The following is a 10,287-nucleotide window of genomic DNA, read 5'->3' as shown; positions in this document are numbered from 1 at the left end:
AGTGAGATTCATTGGTGAATCAACAAACTCGATAGATTGGGTAATGACATTGTATGTAAGGTGTGTTGTTGATTATAGAAGGAATATGTGTCTCGCAAGAAGTCGGACTGATGATGTCCCCTTGAGGAGCTCAAAAAGATTGTCATGTAAACCCTGCAGGTGGATTTATTCCGACATGACAATGAGGTTGAGTGGTACTACTCAAGGACATAACAAGTTGATTAATGTAGTTGTCAGTAACTTGACTTAATCAACGGACATTCAATATCTTAAACACGGGGAGATCAACGAGCATATAATATAGAGCCCATAAATGCTGACATGTAATTTGGGATTAGGGCGGTAGTGCAATAATGGCCTTTAGTGGAATAAGTCATTTGTTGACGGACTTGGGCCGTGTGTTCGGGGCGAACATAGGAAGCCCAAGCCAGTCAGGAGGCCCAACCCTAATTTCTCCTCATGGTCCCTGTTGTAGCCTATAAATAGAATACTTTCTCTCTGGCCGAAATACACTATTCATTGTTCTGAAAAAGAGGCAAGAAAAGTAGATCTGAATTCGTTTCTGATCTTGAGAGAAAGAAGGGGGTTGGTAGATCATTGTCCACACAACGTCCAATTTGTTATAAAGGAATACAACAGAAGATCAAGAGGTTGATTGTTGATTCGGATTCATAAAGCTTGGATTCTCAGAGTTATCAAAACCAAATCTAAAAGGTATGTTCTCTATCCAAATCGTGGACACCCATTAATTCCGCTACGCGTGGTGTTCACGGTTTGTTGAAATATTCGCATTCTGAATAATGGTTCCTACACTGGTTTCCACATAAGTGGCAGTTCGGTAGCTTTAAAGAACTGGTTTCCTGAGTGCGTTCAGGTAGTTCGTATTTGCACTTACGAAATGCATGTGTTCGTTGAAGTATGATCTTACATTTGTCTGAATGCTTGTTGCTTATACTTTCGTATGCATATGACCTAGAAATGTACATCCTGTTTGTCTAGGGAGACATCGGGTACTATGAAGTGTTTTGAGCTTGAGTGAGCATTGTAGCTTAAGTAAGCGTGTTGTTGTTAGAGGGCGTTCTATACTTAGTTGGCCCTAGAAATATAGGTCATCAACTAGCGAGCCGTGTTAAGGCTATGTAGCTTGTGGGCTATGTAGCCCTGAGCTCGAGTGAGTGTTTTTTGTCATTTAGAACGTTTGAGCCTTAGACAGCGTTTGAGTTCGTTTGAATGTTTTGCTCGTAAAGAGCGTTTTGTTGAGGAGAACGTTTAAGATTTGCAAAGCGTTTTATTTCTTAGATTTGCCACTGACTTTTGTTCTTTTCGATTTTCTTTTTCAAGTTTTCCAGAATTGCTTTGTTACTAGCTTCCGCTTGACCGTTGCTCTGAGCGTACTGGAGAGTGGAGAATGCGTGAACGATCTTCCATTTGGCCAAAAATTCTTTGGCTATTTTTTCTTTGAATTGAGAGCCATTGTCCATTACCAATGTGTGGGGGAGGCCAAATCTGTTAATGATGTTGGTTCAAACACTACAAAAAGAACGACTTTACCCGACTGACTATGGCTATCATGAAAGGTATTACCCGACATACTAAAACTGCCGCAAGACCGTCGAAAAATGCTCAGTTGGCATAGGCTTCCAACGGTTAAAATCAGTCAGAATAGGCCGTTGGCGTTGATGATCTTTGCCGACAGACATTCCTACAGTTTTGGACCATCGGATATTCATGCTATCTTTGATCGTCGGGTATACCTGCGACAGTTTATGTCCGTCGGAAATTAGGTTTAGATGGTCGAATATTCCTACCGTCTTTGACCGTCGGGTATACCTGCGACAATTTATGTCCGTCAGGTATATATATATATATATATATATATTTTTTTTTTTAAAAAAAACCTAATTTCCGACGGACATAAATTGTCGCAGGTATACCCGAATATATATATATATATTGGAATTTTTTATCACATTCTTTTTCAGGCCAACATCACAATTATTACAAAAGAGCTACACTTAGTATCTAGCACGAGTAGAAAGGACATGTAACAACAATGATTCGATGAAATTATAAAACCGTCTTTCTATACTGTTGTAATGCCCAAGTCTACAAGGATGTCAAGCTTTTTACATAAAACAAAACGGAGTCTTCTAACACTTTTTAACTTCCCAGGCCAAACCCTGACAAAAACCAAGTAGATTTTAACTTTCTACCATTGTTTCGATCCAAGATGCGGTTTCCCTTTGACTTCAGTTTCCTACCTCTATCCTGCATATGATATATATAAAAGAATTTGATTTAGAAGAAGACCAGTCATATAAGTTGTCTTATAAAATGCAACCGAAAAAACAGAGTGATAATTGACCCTCAAGATGAAAATATACATCACTGAAGTTTGTCAATAAATGAGAATTTGAATGGTGAGCCGATTTCATAAATAGGCTAACCTCGTTTCTTCTAAACATGACTAACATTTTTTTAAAGGGTATGTTAGTCTGTGGTGATGACTCTCATGCAGACTTAATTAAAAGAATTTATTTTGGTTTATATTGTTGTGCAAAGAGTAAGAGTTATGGGTACAAAACAAAACCAGTCCACTCATCAATATCTACTTAACAATCCCACTCTCACAACCATCCACTACTATTGTGAGCTTTATATAGTTTGTTTGTCCAATCTACATAATAGTATATGGATCAAAGAAGATGCTACTAAAAGATTTCCTGAACCAAGATAGGTGCTTTTCTTTCAACTTTGATTTAATAACTGGTATAGAAGAATCTTCTAGAGATAACAAAAAAGTTGAGACCAAGCATTTATATCCAATTGTTCCCAATCCAACAGACACACTAGGACCTTAACGATTTTATCGTTGGACAGAACCGTATTATACCAATAGAAATTTAAAATATTCGTTGGCATTGTTCTCTATGATGGCTGGAAGGTAACACTTGCCCCTCTCCCTAAGTTGGACATGGACATTGGTTATGAACAAGCATATCCAACTAACTATTTTCGGAAACTTACAACACTAATTTCAATACTTCCTATAGAAAAACTTCGTTACATACCCCAGTAGCCACAACATAACCCACAGATACACAGTCTCTGGCCATGTGAAGGTATCCTTTTATCAAAGTGTCCATCTTTATTTCAAATCCTTTGCAAAATACTAAATCAAAGAAAACACATGATAGTAGCTTTATAAAACACTAAAGTACCACTTAATAGTAGCGGCAACTGCAGCCAAGCAAAGATAATACTGCTTGTAGTAAGTATCCAAACCAAGTGTCGATGGCTCTTTGGCTACCAAACTTTTGACTAGCACACTTCCCTATAAACAAAGAAAACACAAGAATAGATCCATCAATCCATACATAGATATAGAATTCTGAGTTACACTACTTCCTTTTCATTTCTTTAATGTAGGCTACAACATGTCATATGTGGAATTCATAATTTAAAATTTAAAATGATTGTGATTCACTTTAGTTCTTTCAAATATTTCCTAGCTGGGGCCAATCAAGCCATAATAGAGTAAAAACTGCTCATTACCATTTAAACCAACTGATTAGCTAAAGTTCATCACAGAAAACTTAAGAGAAATGGCAACATTGTGATGCAAGTACTTACGCCTTGAGTGATAACAGATACTCACAACAACTCCATGCAATCGCTAATCCATCAAAAGAAGAAGTTGCCCTCCCAAGCTCATCTATAACAATCAAACTCCTGATCATATCTCCAACTTTGTATATAAAAACATTTTTGTAATTTTAGGTCAATGCAAGCATAAATTTACCGATACACATACCTTGAGGAAACATTCTGCATAATAAAAGTCGTCTCTTTCATCTCGATCTGTCATGAACTGCAATCCAAAAAGGGATATAAAATAATTAGCCTTTATGCTCCAAGCCACATCATTGCATGGGCAGAAGAATTTTCCAAAGAATCACTCACGTGATAGTCAAAGAATATGACCCACAAAACTTAATAGAGAGAACAACAAAGTTGGGGAAACAAACCGTGCTAGAGTTGGATTCAAGATTGTCCCCAGTTCCCATCCGAGTAAATATACGATCTGCCACCCTTAAAGATGAGAAACAGGCAGGAACATAGCAACCTATCTGTGCAAGGATGACCACTAGACACACTTGTTGAAGGTAAGTACTCTTTCCACTCATGAAAGGACCTTCAAGTTTGAGATAAATTTAACAAGTTGAATGTTAAAACCAGAGACAGGAACAACTTTCCATGCATGGAATACCTACATATTTGGGCCCATGACAATCACCATGTTCGATGCTTCAGAAAGAAAAACATTATTTAGCTACAGGATAGGAAATACAGTATCAGCTTTAATTGTATTGACGAAGTTAAACTAAAACTCAGGGACCCAAAAAGAGAAGTAGCTGTAGATGCTATCTACATAAGAAAACGAAGATGTATGAATAAAACCGAAGTCCAAAGAAAACAACCTAAAAAGGCCAGAAACAATACTTACAATAAAATCAGTGTGTAAGCTTTCTAGAATAGGGTGCCTTCTAGCATCTATTGCCAATGGACCATCTAATAATCTTATGTTCGGACAAACCCAAAAGCTTATTCCTTTTCCGAAAAACGAAACACTGGAAACTGCAAGTAAAAGAGGATTCATTACTAAATAAAACGTTACCTTGACCAAAGAAGAAGTTTTCTTGAGTAGATTGAGCAGTTGCTTGTGCAAATGTAACACCCTAGCCAAAATGCTTACTATTACAAAGGAAGAAGAAGAGAGAAGATTAACATGTCTAATGACTGGTCATAGCATCTAAAAAAGTAGGGGGAACCCAATGTTCAACGATACACAGAATGTCTAAAAGACCAGGTAAAACATAGTCATCGAGCCACGTAAGGATGCCAGAGTTGGATTCTGAAAAGATCACCAAGTGTCAAACTAAGAGAACACTAGTCCAAATTTGTTCCCACACGGATTTGCCCGCGATTTTCCAAAAAAATGGATTTATCAATGCAACACAGATAACAACCAACTTTCCCATGTGTTATTCCATTATGTATATTCATTTGATCAGTTAATACAGTTACTCAAACAGCCCATTCGCCTTGGAACATACTATTAGTTTAAAGGAACCCACTTCCCATAAGAAATAAAGACCTTCCATCAACTAGTGGACTTAAGTGATCTCCCACAATATACGAGTTATAACAATATGCTTCAATAGCCACATAATAACATACTCAATATTGTCTAAAGAAGTAAATAATAAACCTTCGATCATCTTCTGAGATTCCAGGGGATTCTGGAACTGTAATAACTTTAAAAGTGCTCCTCCCCATCTCCTCAAATTCTACAAAAGATTGAATCTTTATAACTTATAAATTTACACAAACAAAAAGATTGAATTTTTAACAAATAAATAAAAAACATACGTCGGGTCTAGGGATTCTTAGCATGGTTCATCTCGGCTTGTTTGGCGTGCTCGAAGAATAAAAGACGATCGAAATCACTCATTTGCATATCCATGATTATTCTTTCTCGTGTTATTTGAATTTGTATTTCATTGAGTATGAGAGTGAGTGATAGAGAGTGAGTGTGACCGTAAGTAAGAGTGAGAGATCTGAGATTTGAGATTTGAGATTTGAGAGAGGAGTGAATCGGCAAAGACAAGTGTCGCGTGACAAAGACTAAACAGTTAGCTTTAGGGTCTTTTTTGGTTATTTTTTTAATTTTCCAAAAAAAGTTAGGTGGGAAGCGAAATTAGAAGAGATATGTCGACCGTTAACAACTCTTGTAGAACCGTCGGGTACCCAGGGAGATTACCCAACAAATGGTCAGATTATACCCGATAGACAAAATGTGTTGGTAACGTCCTACCGACGGAATCCGTCGGGTATTTTTTATGGCGTCTCTAGGGTAAACTCGTTTTTCTAGTAGTGAAATGAAGTTTCTGGCATTAGACTCTTTGACATGAGCCAAGGGAATCGCTTCCACCCACTTGGTGAAGTAGTCTATTGCAGTTAGGATGAACCGAAAGCCTGTGCTTTTCTGTGAAATGAATGGACCCATGATGTCCACGCCCCACATGTGAAATGGCTAAGGGTTGGCAATGTTGATCAGTTCACGAGCTGACTGAATGATGTTGTGGCCAAATGTTTGGCACTTAATGCATTTGCGTACATATTTCTTGGCATTGATCTGCATTCATGGCCAGAAGTATCCTTGTGAGATCGCTTTGTAGGCCAGAGAGCGACCTCCTACGTGGTTTCCACATTCTCCTCGTGGATTTCTGCGAAAATTGTCTGACCCTGTTCTGGGCCTATGCACCTAAGATGAGGTCTTCCAGCGGATTTCCTGAAAAGTTTGCCATTGATAAGGCAGTAGCGACTTGACTGATATTGAACCTGTCTGGCTTTTGTGCGATCTTCTGGTGATTTTCTGAGCTGGATGTAATCTATAAGAGGTTGGATCCATGTTTGACTCATCTGAGTTTCAGAAAGTGGGCATAGGTCGGTAACCTCTAGGACGTGCTCATTTTGGTAAGCAGGTCGGTCGACTACCTCGATAAGTAGTTTCCTAGGCCCCATAGTTTGGTGTTTGGGTCACGAGATAGGCCAATCTATCAGCATGGCGATTCTCATCCCTTAGAAAATGTTGTATAGTGACTCTTTTGAAAGATGGTACTAATTGATCTACAACTTGAAGGTACTTAGAAAGGTTACCTTCATTGGTGGTATACTCATGAGCGACCTGGCGAACAACCAGTTGTGAATCGCTAAAGACCTTAAGCTCCTGAACACCGAGCTTTAGTGCCATACGGAGTCCTATGATCAGGGCTTCATACTCCACTTCATTGTTGGAGGTCGCGAAATTGATGCAAACTGATTTTTCCACCATGGAGCCATCTGGTGATACCAGGACTATACCGACTCCACTACCTCCTGGGTTGCTAGCTCCATCCACAAATAGTGACCATATAGATGGGTCTAGTTGTTTAGAAGTTAAGATGTTCTCTTCTGGTTCCCAGTTTAGGTCATCAATTGGGAAATCTACTAAGAAATCAGCAACGACTTGACCTTTCTGGGATGTTCTTAGGGAGAACTCAATGTGGTGTTCCCCGAGTTCTTCTGCCCATACTACCATGCTAGTTGTCTTATTGGCTTTAAGAAGGATCTTCTTAAGTGGCAGGTCAGTGAGTACTTTGATTGGATGTACTTGGAAGTAGGGCCTGAACTTTCTTGTTAAATAAAGCAATGCCAGTACTGCCTTTTCAATGTGGGAGTAGTTCTTCTCAGCTGGCAACAAAGTCTTGCTTGTGAACTAGATTGGTTTCTCTGCGTTCCGGTCTTCCTTGAAGAGAACCGAACTGATAGCGAAGTCAGAAACAGCTAGGTATAGCCCCAGCGTTTCATCATCAATCGGTTTTGCCATCACAGGTGGTGTTGTCAAATATTCCTTGAGAGTAGAGAATGCTTGGTGGCATTGATCATTCCAGGAGAATTGTTCACCTTTCTTGAGGATTTGTAGGAAAGGTCAGCACTTGTCTGACGCTCTCTATATGAATCAGTTTAGGGCGGCCACCATTCCTGACAATTTCTGTATTTGTTGTTTTGTTTTTGGATCGGGCATATCCAAGAATGCTCGAATATGGTCTGGGTTCGCTTCTATCCCGCCTTGGGATACTTGATACCCCAGAAATTTCCCGGAGGACACACCGAAGATGCATTTCTCTGGGTTGAGCTTCATCTGAGTTCGCTTGAGTCTGGAGAATGCTTTTTCAAGATGGTCTAAGTGATCACCAGATTTCTTGCTTTTTACCACCATGTCGTCTATGTAGGCTTCCATGGTGTCTCCTAACATGTCCTGGAACATGTCGGTGACCAATCTTTGGTAGGTCTCTCCCGCGTTCTTTAGGCCGAACGGGAGGACGTTGTAACAGTAGATGCCCTGTTATATTACGAACGATGTTTTCTCTTGGTCTTCTTCTGCCAGTGGGATCTGGTTGTAACCACTGTAGGCGTCCATGAATTACATGAGTTCGTGGCCAGCTGTTTGGTCCACGAGTTGGTCGATTCTTGGTAAAGGGAAGCCATTTTTAGGGGTTTCTTGGTTGACATTGGTGAAGTTGACACATAGGCGAACTGTGTCATTCTTTTTTGGGACTGCTACTGTGTTAGCAATCCATTCGGGGTACTCCACTTCCCTAATGAAGCCTACTTTTTTGAGATTGTCAATCTCATCGTTTATTGCTTTTTTAAACCTAAGAGATAGCTTCCTAGGTCGTTGGCAAACTGGCTTTGCATTAGGGTTAACATTTAACTTATGGCATGCAATATTGGGATCAATTCCAGGCACATCGATATACAACCAAGTAAAAACATATTTATTTAATAAAAAAAAACTTACAAGTTGTGTCTTGAGAGTAGGATCAAGGTTAGCTCTTACATAAACGAACTTGGGGTCGTCTTCAATTCATAGGTTGACTTTTCCCTTTATCTCGATCGGAATAGCGACTTCAGTGGTCTGAGCGACCTCTGGGGTCTTGGTCTCTTGCGGCATCTCTTGCACTTGAAGGGATGGAGTGACCTCTGGGGTTTGGACTTTGGGAAGGATGTTTTTGACCGAGCCCCCAGTGTGTTCTTTAGTGAAGTTGTTGTGGTGGGTGTTGGTTAAGGTCTTGACCTCAGAGATGAAGTCTTCTGCCAGCTTAGTTTTGGCGACCTCGCCTTTGTTTTTTAGTGAAGCCCCAGCGGATTTACTAACTGAGTTGTGAGCATCGAGCCGGTTGTCTCTGTTGGTGTCTCTGTTAGAGGAGTGCTGACGACGCTCATGACGCAATCGCTCCTTTGAACGTCCTCTTCCATGAGAATGAGCTCGACTACTTGGGCGTGGCGGAGTTCGGCTTCGCTCTCTGCGAGCCATGAGTTTGTGAGGCAGGTCGCCATCGGGAATATCGATATAATATTTGAGATGCCCTGCCTCGATGAGGTCTTGAAGGTAGTACTTGAGCCCCCGGCATTCGTTGGTCTCATGGCACTTTGCTTTATGGAAAGCGCAGTATGACTTCACTGGTGTGTCTTCTGGCCGTTTTACCTCAGGTTGGTAATAGGCCGTGTTTTTTATTTTCTCCAGTATGTAACTTGGAGATCTTATTAGCACAGCGAACTCTCTTTTGGTTTGATTTTGGTTGTTGGTCTGCTGACCCTGTTGTCTAGGTCGCTTGTTGGAAGACGGGGAATTATCTGAGATCGTAGCAGCCTTTAGCCTTTCTTTTTCAATGTTTTCAGCGAGCTTAATGTACTTCTCCATGCGTGCGTACAGTTCGGCCAATGTTTCAGGGTGCTCTTTCATGAGCGACCTGGAGAGATCAGTGTTTTTCCTGATCGCATTTGAGAAGGCTACTGTGGCGAACGACTCTTTGAGGACGCTCTCCATGGACAGTAGCTCTGTCTTGAAACGTCCCAGGAAGGTGTGAATTGGTTCGTCGCTCTTCTGATACAATTGGAAGAGCGAATTGGGGTCGGTTGTCTTACGTCTATTGTGGACGTATTGGCTGGCGAACTGGTCAGTGAGCTTTTCGAAGCTGCCGATGGAGTTTGGTCCTAACGAGTAGAACCAATCAAGAGCTCCATCCTTTAAGCTTGTTGGGAATAAGCGGCACTGTAGGTGGTCGAACTCCTACGCACTGTAGAGTGCAAGGCTCTGAATGTAGCGAGCTACATGCTGACCAAGGCACGTGCTGCCATCGTACATTGAGAACCTAGGCTGAATGAAATCTTGCGAGGAGGCTTTATTGAGTATCTCAAGTGTGAAGGGTGATGCCCGATATGTCTTCAGCATCTTATGGACAACCTGAGTGGCATCCTTCTTTCCATTGCTCTGTTTGATCCGCTGGGAGAGGCTATTGATCTGCTGGTTGATCTCATTGATCCCGTCCTCAGCGGTAACTCCGTTCGGGTTCTGATACTCCACCTGGGTTTTGAGAGTGTCATTCTCCTGTCGGTCAGATCCAGATCTTCAGCTCACTTATAAGCCATGAAGGCGAGTTATGAAGAATCAATGAGTTGCGTGCCTGAAGTTGCGGTCTTGATAGTTGTAATAAAGGCTTACGTTACGAGCCGTTGTGGAGCGAGAGAAATGAGCGATGTGGAGTTCGCTTCTTAGTGAGATTGTCTACCCGGCTTGAGTCACTTGGAAGCGAGCTCGTAGGTCGAGTATAAGAGATCGATTGGTGGTGACATCACTCTAGGCATGAGTTGAATAGGTTGCTTGCCTGAGTCGAGTCG

The sequence above is a fragment of the Coptis chinensis genome, chromosome 8 (genome assembly GCF_015680905.1).
Source record: "Coptis chinensis isolate HL-2020 chromosome 8, ASM1568090v1, whole genome shotgun sequence".
NCBI lineage: Eukaryota > Viridiplantae > Streptophyta > Magnoliopsida > Ranunculales > Ranunculaceae > Coptis > Coptis chinensis.
Note: the sequence above shows the minus strand (reverse complement) of the source record.